This window comes from Lycorma delicatula, chromosome 12, assembly GCF_047948215.1.
Source record: "Lycorma delicatula isolate Av1 chromosome 12, ASM4794821v1, whole genome shotgun sequence".
NCBI classification, from domain to species: Eukaryota; Metazoa; Arthropoda; class Insecta; order Hemiptera; family Fulgoridae; genus Lycorma; species Lycorma delicatula.
Window position 1 is genome coordinate 21473819 of NC_134466.1, and position 16951 is coordinate 21490769.

The following is a 16951-nucleotide window of genomic DNA, read 5'->3' on the forward strand; positions in this document are numbered from 1 at the left end:
CACGAAGACTTTGTGTCAGTTGCACTTCATAAGATGTGTCCCCTGTGTGTTTGTTTAGTTTTTCATTCATTATTTTGAATTTTATCTTAATTAACAATCAATTTCAATACTCTTAAGAATCAATAGACTTGTATAAAATATTTATTTTTATTAAGGATTATTAAAAAAAAATTTTTATTATTTTTGATAAATATTACGACTTTATCAGTACCAAATAATACTAATTCATATTGAAAGTGAATAATCATTCATAAATATTCGATTGTTAGCTCGTTTAATCATTATCATGTATTTAAAATTTTGTAAAATTTTTGTACAACTAAAAACTTTTGTCCCAAAATCCGTTACTTAAATGTTCAAATAACCCGGTAGATGAGATTTTGGGACGAGCGTATACGCATGCGCGCCGAATACTGGGCGCAATGCTACACCTTGTTACTTTCATCATGCCCCACACAACTTAAAATTTTAAATGAATATTTTTGAGTGACCGTTATTTAACGTTAATAAAGTTATTGACTAAGGTTTAAATTATATATCACAATGAAAATTACAACAATTTTATGACATAATATTTTCATGATTTAAGTTCAGTTACAAAAAATTATTTTTTAAATAAATTTGAACGATTACAAATTAAACAGTTGTTCAACTAACATTTGCGTTCGTAGTCAGTGACGTCACGCCAGTTATTGCTCGTCCGTTGTGTATGTTTAATTTTATGTACCGTGGTTGATATACGTTGTTTAATAATGCTAACATATGAGGATCAGTTGTTTATTGATACGGTTATGTTTATCTAACCAGTCGTTAATATAATTAATGTTAAAAAGTGATGGTAAGGTTAGTTATTAAATAAATTAATCATTTTCTTTAGTGTCTTTAATTGAGGTTATCTTAACTAGTGAATTTGAAATAGGTCTAGTAATTAACTGTATTAAAGCCGAATATAAGGTAAGTAACATTTTTAGGTGTTCGTAAGTCGACAGGCACTATGACATTAGGAAATTTAATACACAGGTTTTTATTATGTTTTAACTTTTGTAAAGTTTGGTTCGTATATGTGTTATATGAAACGAAAGGTCTGAAATCGCTAAGTATTTTAAACAAGAATACCTAATGTTGAACAAAGTGTTTGTTATGATATTTTTTTAATGTCAAAGATTATTTTATTAATTGTTTTGATAATAAGTTACTTTTTATCTTCGCTAGCCCAAGTATAATGAAATCTTCTTAATTTACTTTTAATTCACACACTCAAAATCTTATTTGGGTTCTAAAGAGGTTTTTCAGATTTAACTGCTACTTTTTCAAATTAAAGTTAGGCTTCAACTCAATATCTTAAAATCTTCCTTTACTTTTTCAGTGGTTTCATTAGATTTTAAAATTATTTAAGATTTTCTCATCATCTTTCAAGAAGTGTAATTGGAATTCGTTTGTAAATTTTACTTGAAAGATTTTACATGTAATAATAATAATAATAATAATAATTTAAACTTTTTGTTGTACAATTAAAAAAAAATATACGCAAAGCTGAAGTACTAACAGTTTTGGTAAAGTGATATTCCATCTTAGGATGTAAAACATTTATGTAAATTATTGCTATATGTTAAGTTTTTATCTTATTTATTATGAAACTAGCCGACCCGGCAATGCTTCGCCATTGCTAGATGAGTATATATATATATTTAAATGAACACAAATGAAAGTTTGATAAAACATTAAAAAACTGAACATTACGGAAGTTCGCAAAATTTAACCTTTCCCTTTTTCCTTTCTTCTCATTTTCCCTTTCTTTCTTTTTCCATTTTTCGCAAAAATATTTTTTTTCACGTTAATATATATTCTGAATATGAGCTAAATCGGACCATAATGCAGTTTTTCCGAATAACTCAACCCCAGTGCCACGTAGCGGGTTAATTTTTTTCAGGGATATTTCTTTCCATGGAAGTAACACGAATTTTGAATATGAGCCAAATCGGACCATAAATGAATTTTTTTGAAATATCTCTACTCTAGTGCCAGCTACCGGCTCCAAACTAGTTCAGTAACCTTCATGGGCATGCACACAACTCGAACGAAAGTTTCATACCAATCGGATGAATGTATAGGAACATACATTTTTATACATTTTTGTTTGACAACAAACATTAATTTATATATATATATATATATATATATATATATATCATAAATTGAATAATGTATAGAACATATATATATAATGTATAGAACATATATATATATATATATATATATATATATATATATAATAATTGAATTAATTATAATCAAATAATTTATATGAAGGGATAAAATATATTATTAACTCATTTTCATAAAATCAATGTTAGGTTTATCACAGTATTAGGTATATATATTTTTTCCAATAAATGGTGAACCAGTTTAAAAAAAAAAAATGTTAAAATATGAACATTAATGTTTTTTAAATTTTGATTTAATTTAAAAAAAAATTATTGACGTAGATTATAAAAAAGGTACAATACTATTATACATATATATATATATTTTATTTTCCTAATGCTTACCTTGCAGTCTCTTCAACTGATGAACAATAAGCAACCCTCCCACAGTCCAATGAGATGAGAATATGTGTGGCATGTAAATGAAATGTAGTTATGTACTCACTCACGTCCACCATCCCTGAGATGTGTGATTAACTGAACCCCAACTACCAAAGTAAATCATTATTCATTGTCCAATATTCAAATCCCCATAAAAGCATTTTAACTTTTACTAGGATTTGAACCTCAGAACTTTCCATTTTGAAAATCAGCTGTTAAACAACTGACTAGTGATAACAAGTTAACCATTAGGCCAGCCCGATGGGCTATGTGATATATGATAATCTGGTAATCATATATATGTATGATTACCAACAAAAACTATAATTTTTTGCTCTTGCTCATAGTCATCATTTCATTCTTTGTAAATGTGATTTTTTTCCTATTTCTATAATTTATTAGTAATATTTTTAAATTAGTTCCTATATTTTGTTACTGTGTGCTTAAATGTAATAAGGTGAACAACAATATTTGAAAAGTTTTTTTTTGTGTATGTTCTCAAATGATTTAAAAATTTCCTTTTAAGGGTTTGTTAGTTTTATTGATGTATATATTTTTATCCAGCATTACAACTGATTTTGTATAACTATCAATATTAATTTTAGTATGATTTAAACATTTATTTAAATTATTTAATGGTTTAAAATGTATATAATAATTTTTATTATTGTAGACATAACTATTTTATTTGTATTTTTATTAATATAATTATCGTTGCTAATATTTTTATTAACTTTAAGAAAAACAGTTAAAAATTAATTAAAAAATAAACAGAAATTCACATTTATAAATGAAGAGGTAAATTTTTAAAATAAATAATTGTTAAATTGGCACATCTGTCACTTGATAGCTAGCGTAGTTATAATCACAACTCTTAGTTTTAACCTATGACAAAGAATGAATTATACAAGATTTACATAACTGATGATGAAGACATTAAAAAAATCTTCCAATTTTAAATCTTATTTATTTAAAATACAATTAAAATTTTTTTCTTCAGAAGCAAAATTACTGTCGATAAGTTTTTTAATAGTACCAATTAAAATAATTTTAAAAATTTAATTTTTTTTGATCCCATTCAACGTGTACATAAATATGTACTGAAATAATATTCATTAATTCCTTCTGAATTATGAATTGAATAACTTCATATAGTATTTATATTTTAAATGATAAATGTGGATTTTAATCAATTTATTTTTTATTTTATAATTAATTGTGTTTTTTGTGATGCTGTTCTCATGAAGATTTTACCATGGTTTCCCTTGATCCATTTAGCCGATTGCTTTTATCTATGAAGTAGCAGATCTATCCATTTCTGATGTGATTTCTATGATTGTTATCATCACAGTATGTTCAAAATACACATTGATGTCCAATATCTAGACACCATTGTCTTTATCTTCTCGCTGTTCAGTTGACCTCTAGTTCATTGCTTTAAGTAATCTATAGATGGCCATATGCTGTTCAGTTCTATTTTCTGTATGATATCTTTATTCCTGATTATCTGCTTGTGAAGTCCTTTTGATCATTTAAGTACATCCCTTACAGTGATTTATAACATTCTTGTATGTAGGTTGATAATTTTCCAGTTTCTGATTTATAGAGTAGATTTCTACATATTGTATATTATACGAGGTTTGTCCCAAAAGTAAGTGTTCTGATTTTTTATTTAATTATCAATTAGACTTACCTGAAATTACAAGTTATCTCCTTGGGAAGTTACGCAGCGGTTCCAATGTGTATTCCGCTGTTCATAGCAGTACCGTAAGTCATTTTCCATAAATATGTGTAGCTCATCAGTTACAATTTTTTTTTTATGTTTTCCATCAACCCAAAACGGCTGTAGAAGTAGGGGAATATTTTTCTTCATCAGAAATTCTAAAATTGAAAGCGAAGTGAGAACTGGTGCATTATTGTGGTGCAGCACCTAATCTTGTGCAATGTCCATTCAGACTCACTGGAGCAACTTTTGAAGTCTTTCCAAGGAATCTTTTTAAAAGGCACTATTAACTGTATTTCCTGGAGGTACAAATTCTTTATGCACTATGCACAGCTTTCACCACTTTCACATTTTCATTCTTTCTTGGCAAGTTTGTTTTTCCAGAATGAGGGTCATCTTCAACATTTTCTCAGCCCTCTTTGAAAGCTTTGTGCCAATTAAAAACAATAGTTTTCGATGGAGTGACTTCTCCATAAGCTTTGGTTAAAGAAGAATTAAATGTTTCAGATGGTAGACTTGTTGAGTTTCACACAAAATTTGATAGCGTTACGTTGTTAAATATTTTTCTCCATTGCAAACGTAACAAGGTTATAAAAGCATGACTGTACATGAACAGCAGTAGCACGCAACTGACTCAACCGATCTATTTGAAACAAGTTTGCATATACAGCCAAGGTCACTGTTGTTATACATCAAGGATGTTTCTTCTGTAGGAAATTCAGTACACTTACTTTTGGGATAAACCTTTTATACCAATCAGAATAAAAAAAATTATTTGCTGATTTTACAAATAAGAGCATTAAAATGTGACTTTAACATTTTTTTAAATATACACAATGATGCGTCTCATTGCTATTTAAAATAGTTTTTGATAAAACTGAATGAATTGTCTACATCCCAATCAGTGTAGTATGAGTCAATATAGTTGTGCATATAATCAATGTGTTCAAATAACTTTCATTAACGCCTTTTGAATTGTGTTATTTTGGAACTATTTTTCTATTTAATATCTTATGTATTTACTTTAATGTTATTTCATACGTTATATTTATATTTTAAATAATTAATATGGAATTTAATTAAACATTATTTTTTACTTTAATAATTTACTGTTTTATGATACTGCTCTGATTAAGGTTAAGGTAACTTTAAGGTTTTTTCTACTTCCTCTTGCTCCATCTCAACAAATACTGAGACAGTTCTTTTTTTATCCATTGAGTAAGATGAGGTAATCTATGCAATGTATTATTTAATGATCAAAATAAAAGATTAATTATTATCTCCTTGCATAGATATTTCTCTCTCATGTTTGTCCTTCAATCTTCCTGTCTTTCAGTATATGTACAAATTGGATGTAACTGGAGGACAGACAGACAAAGAGATAACATCATTGTCCCACGTTTCGAATCAGAGGTTAAGTTTGTTCATCTTCTATTATTATAAGTTAAATCTGATTTTCGTACCGATTTCAAATAATTTATATTTCTTGTTAAGTCGGATATTTATTAGATTTTTGAGCATTTTATTTCATTTTTTATTATCAAATTCAATATATAATGTGAATATATGAAGTATGTGATATGTAGAAATGTGTTATGTGATATGAGATATGTGATATGTATGAAATATTAGTGATGTAACTTTATAAAGATAATAAAATAATAAAAACTGATGTAAAATAAATTTAATTCTCCTGAAAGTGTTATTTGATAAATATTTTGGTACTTCTTTGTTTTACGTCCCTCCCCCCACTTTTTTGCCTTTTTTCCACATAAAAATGATTTAATATAGCATGTTTTATAATAATTGATGAATAAAACATTAAAAAAATAACATAGTAACCCTATAACTCAATAAAAATAATCCAATAATACATTAGAGAACATTTTAAACATTTTCCATATTAACATATTTAAAATATAAGCATTATTGCTTATAATTATAAACCTAAATTTTAAGTTTAATCCGACCAAACTTAACCTATACTTTCTCTTGTTAACTGTGACTAATTAACAGTAATGTTTTTTGATTATTTAAATAATAATTTCAGTTATTATTGCATTTACTTATTATTTAAAGCGTAGGTTAAACTTCGTTACATTATATTTATAATTTCTCTGCAAATACCTACAAAAACCCAGTGATTTGGAAGAATTCTTTGCCTATTGTATTTGTTTTTGAAAATTAGGACTTTTCTTTTTTGGGTTTTCTAATAAATGATCAGCACACACACCTCTCTCAGGTACATTTTTCAATCTGTTGTTGCTTCACTTGACATTAACCTACGCTCACTTCGCTCGCTAACCTTGATTAATATATTAATATATTTAAAATGACAGATATAAACAGAATGTTAGTGTGTTTTCTTTAATTTGTTATTCATCAGTTATTATAAAACATGCTATATTAAGTAATTTTTATGTGAAAAAATTAAAAAAAAGTGGGAGGTGTAAAATGAAAAAAAGCCAATATTTTTGTACATACTAAATGAAAAAGCAGAGAAAATTCTGTTGTTTTTCGTTGTTTTTTTTTTTTAATTTGCATGTTTAAAAGAAACAACTATGAAATATTTTAAAAAAGAGTTTTTTTTAAAATATTTAATTAAAGAAAATTTTTTACAATGAAAAATAAGTTTTCCATATTCAAAAATCTTTTAATAATTTATTTTTAGTGAAACAATTACATGTTTTGAAACAATTACTTATACTTTTTTGTTTTAATTTAAACACTTTCCTGGTTGATGTAATTATCTGAATAAAAAGTCCATGAATCGATAACATATTGTTAAAGGTTAGGAATTTATTGCAGCAATTTTTTATTCACTTCATGCTTGGTACAATCATTTGACTCAAATAATTTTCACTACGATGACTTTTATGTTGCTTGAAAAGGATAGAACTTTGAAGAGCCTAGATCAAGATGCTTTAAGCTAGGTACTAAGGGATTTTTCAAACGAGTTGTCCAACAAAATCATGTTGGCAATATATGGTATTGTATTCCATGCATTTGGGGTTTCAAACCAAATAACATCTAAATTTTTATTATGTTCCCCATCTGAGATATAAGGCATCAAAATTCATACATTTCAAAAATTTTCCATTTTTGATCTTTTATAAAAAATAAAGAAAGAGGATATTTGACATCAAAATGCATAAATAGCCTTTCTAGAACTTTTAAGAATAGGTATAAGTATTAGAACTGATATGTTCCTTCCCTTCGCAGTGAAATACTTATGCAGAAATTGAAGTTTTTGCATTCAAATGCCCTGATTCTGAGCTGATTTTAGGGTATAAATAAATTAGATAGGAAAATGATGTACATAACATAATATGTAGTAATTTTTGGTTAGAATACAATGAATGATTTTCGTTTCAAGTTTCTAAATGATTTTGTTTTTGAGATATTGGAAAAAACTGCAAATGGCAAAAAATGTAAAAATTTGCCTAGTGCTTATGAGGTCTGTAAATAAAGTAATGAGACTAGTTATTTTTGGCTAGCCAAAGTGGCAATACTGTAAAGTTATTATTTTTGGCTAGCCAAAGTGGCAATACTGTAAAGTTATTATTTTTGGCTAGCCAAAGTGGCAACACTGTAAAGTTACTAAATAACATGGTTATATGAACAGCTGATTTATATTAGGTAAATATTTTTAGTTTATTGTTGCCACGTGAGACGTAAAGAAACTTTTCATGAAACGAGTTTTTGTTGTGTGTTACAAACATGAGTGATACTAATTATGAGCAGTGTTGTGCAATCAAGTTTTGTGTTAACCTCATGAGAATGCTACTGAAACTTTTTCAAAATTGAAAAGGGCATATGGAGATGACACTCTGTCACGAACCCAAATTTTTAACTGGTTTAAAGCATTTAAAGCATCAAACTCACCATCTCCCAAAAAATCAAAAATGAGCAAATCAGAAATCAAAATTGTGTTAATTTGTTTCTTTGATAGTAATAGGATTGTCCATAAGGAGTTTTTTCCTACAGGACAGACTGTAAATCAATATGTTTACCGAGAATTCTCGAAAGACTGTGGATAGAGTTGCTTGCGTGACACCAGCCATCAAAAACAATGGATGCTGCATCATGACAATGCACCTTATTACATTACACTTTCAATTATTGAGTTTTTGGCAAAGAAAAACATTCCTGTAGTACCTCAACCACCTTATTCTCCTGACCTGTGTCCCTGCGACTTTTTACTGTTCCCGACTTTAAAATAAAAATCTCAAAGGACACCATTTTAGAACAGCAGAAAACATAAAAAAAATAGTAACCGACCCATCTGAAGGATATTTCAGTTTCTGCGTTCTGACAGTGCTATGAAGAATGGGAAAACTGTTTGAAGCATTGTGTGGCTTCACAAGGGAACTATTTCGAAGGTGATTGAGTCCATGTATAATTGGATTGTAAATAAAAAGTTTTTCTGAACCAGTCTCATTACTTTATACATAGACCTCGTACAAACAAAAATAAAATCTGTTTTCAACTCTTGAAGTATGAGAGAATACAAAAATCAAAAATGGTCATTGAACTACATGGTAAATTGACATGGATTGGCTCTATACCAAGAGTATTTATTGCTCTAGTTGATATCTGTGGTCTTTGATTTGTGAAAAATGCTTCAAATTGTGTCTTGTAAGAGCATGAATTCCACTTTTCAAATTTTTTGAGTATTTCTTAATGATTTCCATGCAGATCATCTTTGATTGCTGGTACAATATGGAAGGATGCCACTTTTTTTGTTCATTACATTTAGTTAAACCTTGTAATATTCATGATGCAATGTTGCACAGCCATTATGTTAAAAGCAACAAAACTGCTTCAGATTTCTTTTGCCCTCAAAAAATTAATAACATTTAGAATTCCTCATGTGAGCAGACATGTAGAACAGTTACCATTGTTGGACTAGATACAATAAATGGTATAAGTACCGAGTTATAAATAAATGTTATGTGAAAAACTATATATTATATGTTAGTATAGTTGTACAAGTAAATTTACCAATAATTAATTTATTAAGTCTGTATTATATTGTAGAATGTCCACGACATTTAAGTCAAAATTAATTTTCATAACAGTTTTAATTTATTGAGAAATTTACTGTAAAGATTGAGTTTGTTCATATGAGTAAGGCCTATACATAATCTCTTATTAGCAGATTTAACAGGAGTAGCAGCAAGATCAAACTACTACTAAAAGTACAACAGTAAAAATTTCTGAGAGTCACTTGTTCGAAAAATGATAATACTTTTATTAAAATAATCCTTTTCTTGCCTAATTGTACAGCTATACAGTACAGTATATTAGGAAAAATATGCTAATTAGGTCAAATTTTGCACGTCAAAGTTTTTGCAGATATTCATGTTCCATCATCTTCCTCTAGCAAAAAAAAAACAAAAAAACAATTTTAGCTCTGAAAAATTCCAGAAGAATGTATTTAAGTATGTTTACTGATTTTTATTAATGTCTCCAAACTAGATGGACAAATGTGGATGAAATTTGTGACAATTTGTGTATGTGTGTCATCGATGATGTCATTTAATTTTGGTCACAAATTAGTCAAGGGAGTAGGAAGACCTTACAGTTCCTATATCTCAAATTTTTACTGAAATTTTTTCACATAATTTAATTCTCCTTATGCATCTGAGTTTCTTTGTGATGGTATTTAGTTTTATTAAAATTTCCATGAAACAAGATGAGTGCAAAAACTACTTGTTTGTTTTTGTTGATTCTGGCCTCATATTCTTTTAATAATTAGGTAATTCCAATATATTAATATTCTACTTTGGTTATGTATTTGGGAAAATTTATTCAGACTGGGGGATAATAAGAATTTTTTGTTTGTTTTTTTATCATCAGATATCATTTTTTCTTGATATCTTCAGACCGGATAAATTGATTTTTTTATCAAATTTTAAAAGATAACTTCTAAATATGGATCACTGATGCCATTTAATTTTATTAACAAATGGTCAATGTGGTGGGAGTCGTCAGTGTAAGTCCCATATCTCAAAATTTTACACAAAGAATATTATTTTTTTTTTAAGTAATTTTTTACTTGTGTACAAAACGGCCCTAGGAAAGTTGTGTAACCCAACAATATATTTTTATAATTTTTCAGAGAGTTTTCCATTACACATTATACAATTCTCCATCATTTGAAACTAATCTTCAAACAATCCCTGCCATGTTTTGTCATATGGGCACCTGTGCCCTTAAGAGGTCATCGTAGCTCGTAAACCATGTTCCTTTCAATGAGTTCTTTACCTGGTGAAACAGTACGAAGTAACATGGTGCAAGGTCAGAACTATTGGGAGATTGCTCTAACAGTTTTATTCCATTACTGAACAAATACCAAAGAGTAAATTTTGTAGTGTTGCGCCGGAATGTTATCATGATGAAGAAACCATGTGTCCATCCTTGAGTTTGAATGCAGTTTCTTGAGAGCTTTGACAACTTTAGGCAGGCATTCCTCAGTATGCAATTTCACTGTAACTGTCTTTTGAGTTTCTGACACAACTTGCCCTAAAACTTTACCTGCACTAAAAAATACAGTCATGTATAAGTGAACTGGATTTTTGAACAGCCATGAAGATCTGCTCATCATCAAACACCCTCACATTATTCTGAGTCCCGGTCGGGATATTATAATAGAATACTTAAGTTTCACCTGTCACAATACTGTTCACATCGGGAGATTTCCCTTTTTCAGCATTCAACATGAAACATGAAGAACCAACTGATCATTGGCCAGTTACACGGCACCTAAATGGTACAACTAACTTGAAGTTGAGCTTGCAGAGCACAAACTGCTGTTGCGTTGATGACCGAGGACACCTCGATTTGGTGGCAGGTCTTACGCTTGTTTTCTCTCGAGTATTTTTCATACTGCAGCAATGTTTCCCTTATTTACAGATGATAATGGTCGACCTGACTTAACTTTGCTCTCAAGGTTCGAATTACCTCCTTCAAACTCACTGTTCCACGTAAATATTGTTGTGTGATGAGCACAATCCTCTCCAAGCGGGATTCATTTCCTCTAAACAATGATCAACACTTAATTCATATGTAAAATTGCCTGGTATTCAGTTTTCGATCACAAAAACATCACTAACTCTTTTCACTAACATCGCTAAAAACAAATATGACACTGACTAGAACAGCTACAGTGCAGTTGGGGACCTGTCTAAACATCATTAACTTGTAGTCGCCTTGATAATTTGTTCTGTCATATTATACGATTTTTGTAGTGCCCTTTACACTTTAACATTTCAATTAATTTTCAATATAAGGAGGAAAATTTTGCCTTGAGAGAAAAGTCCTTGTTAGCTAGAGCATAACTTTTGTTGATCATTTTTTGTTGTTACATTATTATTAATAATATTAATTTTTCTTAAACTCTGTGTGTTTTATTTCTGACATCAACAATAACTTGTTGATGGCTGAATTCATAGTAATTTAACAATTTAAGAATGGTCAACTGTTTTGGACAATATTATCCGATCACATTTTCCAGTACTTGTTAATCTGAGTTTTGGTGATGCTCCCTCCATGTTTTATGATAGTTTTTGTAGATTGTTGCATTATGTTGTTATTGTTTTGATGTTATATCAGGTAAATCATTAATGAGAAAACTTTTTTTCAGTGAAGTATCTTTTTTTCAGAATTGGCTTCTTAAATGTATTAATACATCATATTCAGACTGGAAAAATTTGGTGTCGTATTGGTAAACAGGCATTATCAGTAAACGTTAATGCACTTATATACAGTATGAAGATGCCAGTAATGGTACGGTTTTAGTTGATTTTACTGTAAGTTGTTTATTTCTTATATCTAGTTAAGTAGTATTAAGTTTGTATTCGATAAATATGATAGTGGAAATAAACAGAATTTAATGCTTAGTTGCTGTCAAAATGGTATTCCAACATAACTGTGTGTCATCAAGGCTAAAAAATAGTGTTACACATGATGCCTGATTGTCCAGCAGGCTTAAAAATAAGGCTAAAACTGGGATATGTTGGCCAGGTTGTTATAAGTTTGAGTTATTGTTAAATATTTTTACAAAATTGAAATTGTTTGGTCGAGGTTTATCGTATTACTTTTGCTGAGTATTCACCCACCTGATTGATATAAAACTTTGGAATTTTTAATTAATTAGTTTCATCGTACAAAAGCTCAGTTTCTATTACTGCTATAAAAAAGGAAAAATTGCAAAAACTACATCTTCATCTTTTTAATTTTGCCCAAAATTTAATGACATCAATACATAGAAATATTTTTTACCATCGAGCCATTTTTGAACAATTTATGTCGAGCCTGTTTTACTGATCTGTAAATTTATATTCTTCTGGAAATTTCTATAACTTTCTTAATGTTCTTTTTGGACTAATATGATTTTGAAATGATGACGTTTATAAAAACTCTTATGTAAAAATTTGACAAGTCTTTTATAGTCCCTTTATGCTGCATATAGCATATCTATATGTAAAGGAAATGTTCTTTCCCAAGCATTTTGTTTTAGATTGAACAACATCTCTTAGCCGATGAATAATATATTTATGTAGGACTTTTCTTTGAGGATAGTTTTTCCTTGACAGTTTTCCTTGAGGAGCATATTTGTGAGAAATCGTGCCTCGATAATAAAAAAAGACTGTTAGCATGACCTTCTTATACTGCATCATGGAAAGTGATGCTTCAGCTCGAGTATCACAACTTATCATATAATTTATCTTTAAAAAAAATTGAAACTTCAAAAAAATGAATATACAAAATATGGTTTGTTACAGTATAAAAAGCAGTATTTCTATAAGGAGTTCATACAATTTAATTTTATAAAAATGTTATTTTTCTTTTACAATTACAATTATGTTTTACATTGATTTTACTTTGATCTATGTCACTAATATATAGTACACTCTGTCACTTGTGTAACACCTCATTCCTCATTTGAATCATAACGCATTAAGTTAAATTTATTTTCTTAGATATTGAGGAAAAATATCTAAGAAATTTCTTGCGCACATATTATTAATTATTTTAAAACCGATTTAAATTTATAATAATACAATTTAATGTTATCCGATTAAATCTTATTCATATAACATTTTTCAATAATGACGTCCTATTTTACAATGATTTTTTAAAAAAATTACTACTAGATACAGTTCTGGGATATCTTTTACTTAGATAGTTTTAAAAAGTTCTCGAGCTGACAAAGAAATCATAAGATTTTTCAGAAGTATTTGATTCTTCGGCAAATCCCGAAAAATCACCTTGCGATTCGATACATTTAAACCGACAATTTTTAACTTCTTTAATATCTTCAGTATAATGTGATTTGTTCAACTCTACAAAATAAATGGTTACCTCAGCTTTGATCTACTGTTTGAATTGAATTATCATCTGGCGAGCCATTTTTTCAGATTTGGGATGAGGAAGTAATCGCTGGGAGCCAAATATATATATATATATATATATATATATATATTATTTGGCTATATTATATATATATGGAAGCACTTTGAAGTCTAGGTCATGAAGGTTTGCACAAACAATCCGAGACATTTGAGTAGGTGCATAATGGTGGTGGAAAAACACTTTTTGGCCAGGTTTTGATGTTTACCCTGAATTGCATCCTTCGATCGATCTGATAGTGGAGTTAAAATCCTAGGATTTTAACAAGTAGTCTATAAGGACTATACTATGAGAATCCTAAAGAAAAAAGAGTCATGACTTTTACTGCAGTTTGAACTGATTTCGCTATTATTGATCTGCTTTCACCTGTTCTCACCATGCCTCTTCTATCCCAGTTTATTCCTTCTCTTTTTCTTATTCTTTTTAGCCTCTGTAACCAGTGTAAGGTATTATTTCAGAGGATGATATGTATTAGTGTAAATGAAGTATAGTCTTGTGTAGTCTCAGGTCAACCATTTCTGAGATGTGTGGTTAATTAAAACCCAACCACCAAAGAACACGATCTAGTATTCAAATCCGTATAAAAGTAACTGCCTTTACTAGGATTTGAATCTTAGAACTCTTGACTTTGAAATCAGCCGATTTCAAAGTTTGGTCGACTGTTAACAAAAACCCCAACCATCGAGCGAAAAGTTTTTTCATATCCCGAAAATTGTGTAAAACGTAGTGTCCATACCTACCGTCTTTCGATACGTCAGAGATGTAAGCTCGGGGGGGGGGGGGGTATTTTGATTCGGCATTCATTTAATAAGGAATTATAGATTTTTGTGAGAATTTCATCCATCGGAGTGGTTTTATGGCGTGCCGAGAGTTGATCATCTTGCATTGATGTACGATCTCGTTTAAATTCAACAGACCATTTTTAGATAGATTTCATAACAAAGGTATCTATTGTAATGGGTACCATGATTCGACATCCGGAAAATTACGTAATATCTTCGCGTTTCACATCTCCCTGACCCCAAAACCACCGTCAGTTCAAAAGTTTATATATATATATATATATATATTACTTTCTTGTGGACACTATAACTGCCTTAATTTTGTTCCAGTCACTTTCAAATTGTTCGTTAAAAGTAACTCGTTCAAAAATCTTAATCGAATTCGTTAACGGACAAAATCGTGCAATGGGGTTGGAAATGAGGGCGCTTTTTCGAAAATATAACTTTGTTATTAAGTAAAATATCGGAATTGTTTAAAGTTCCTACTATTCTTTGGATAAGGGCCTAAAACTTATAAAAGTAAAGTTTTGATTGATATCGGCCATCGGGGTGGAAAAAATGGGGTTTCGAAGACAAAAAAAAATCATACCTCCTTTCTTAATAGGCACAGTATCGAATCTGTTTAAAGTGGTCGTTAGTCCTCTATTCATTACCTAAAACTTTTGTCTGAAACAATTTTTGATCTGATCAAGCCTTACGGTAAGAAATGAGCAAAATAGTGCTGGAATTGTAAGAAGATGCGGCTTGTCGTACGCTAAATATGTACAACTTTTTTACACGTGTAACCATTGTCGTATTGAGTAAATTTGAAATTTTTCTTAACTTTAAGTTGTAAATCTTTTTTCCCCTACTTAGCACTGGTGAAATATACCTCCGCCTTCCGGCGTGCCGAAAGGGATTTTTTTTTTTACCTTCGAAAACGAAGTCGAAGAATCCTTTAAACTGAATCATACTTTTTGCTGCCATCGTAGCTTTAAAACTATACTGCAAGAATCATTCAAAAAAAGGGATATGGGTTTTTCTCATTTCTCGAATTTTCATGACCTAGGGACCCCAAAAAACAAAAAAAAAAAGGTGGATAATGTTCGTAATTACCCACCTTTTTTTTATATATACTTGCGTAGATGTTTTAAGCTTAATAACTTTTGAATGGATAAACCGATTTTGATGAAATTTGGCACAGTCTCGTGTATATGAGGAAATTTATGGCTAAAATTTTGAGGTTAATATCTCTATAGAGTGGGATGGTTGGTTTTTGGAGTCTTTTTTTTTTGTCTTCAGTCATTTGACTGGTTTGATGCAGCTCTCCAAGATTCCCTATCTAGTGCTAGTCGTTTCATTTCAGTATACCCTCTACATCCTACATCCCTAACAATTTGTTTTACATATTCCAAACGTGGCCTGCCTACACAATTTTTCCCTTCTACCTGTCCTTCCAATATTAAAGCGACTATTCCAGGATGCCTTAGTATGTGGCCTATAAGTCTGTCTCTTCTTTTAACTATGTTTCCAAATGCTTCTTTCTTCATCTATTTGCCGCAACACCTCTTCATTTGTCGCTTTATCCACCCGTCTGATTTTTAACATTCTCCTATAGCACCGCATTTCAAAAGCTTCTAATCTTTTCTTCTCAGATCGTCCAAGTTTCACTTCCATATAAAGCGACACTCCAAACATACACTTTCAAAAATCTTTTCCTGACATTTAAATTAATTTTTGATGTAAACAAATTATATTTCTTACTGAAGGCTCGTTTAGCTTGTGCTATTCGGCATTTTATATCGCTCCTGCATCGTCCATGTTTAGTAATTCTACTTCCCAAATAACAAAATTCTTCTACCTCCATAATCTTTTCTCCTCCTATTTTCACATTCAGCGTTCCATCTTTGTTATTTCTACTACATTTCATTGCTTTTGTTTTGTTCTTGTTTATTTTCACGCGATAGTTCTTGCGTAGGACTTCATCTATGTCGTTCATTGTTTCTTCTAAATCCTTTTTACTCTCGGCTAGAATTACTATATCATCAGCAAATCGTAGCATCTTTATCTTTTCACCTTGTACTGTTACTCCGAATCTAAATTGTTCTTTAACATCATTAACTGCTAGTTCCATGTAAAGATTAAAAAGTAACGGAGATAGGGAACATCCTTGTCGGGCTCCCTTTCTTATTACGGCTTCTTTCTTATGTTCTTCAATTATTACTGTTGCTATTTGGTTCCTGTACATGTTAGCAATTGTTCTTCTATCTCTGTATTTGAACCATAATTTTTTTAAAATGCTGAACATTTTATTCCAGTCTACGTTATCGAACGCCTTTTCTAGGTCTATAAACGCCAAGTATGTCGGTTTGTTTTTCTTTAATCTTCCCTCTGCTCTTAATCTGAGCCCTAAAATTGCTTCCCTTGTCCCTATACTTTTCCTGAAACCAAATTGGTCTTCTCCT

At 29.8% G+C, this 16951-nt stretch overlaps 1 protein-coding gene across 2 annotated transcripts in view; it reads left to right on the plus strand.

Moving 5' to 3' along the window:
* The first annotated feature begins 701 nt into the window (after positions 1-701).
* LOC142332714 (uncharacterized) overlaps positions 702-16951 on the plus strand; it is a 406945-nt gene continuing 390695 nt past the window's right edge. The window contains exons 1-2 of one of the 2 annotated variants that reach the window (XM_075379296.1): positions 702-843; positions 11976-12122. The gene's annotated coding sequence lies outside the window, so the exon portion shown is untranslated. The remainder of the gene's footprint in view (positions 844-11975; positions 12123-16951) is intronic. The other variant, XM_075379297.1, reaches the window with a different exon arrangement.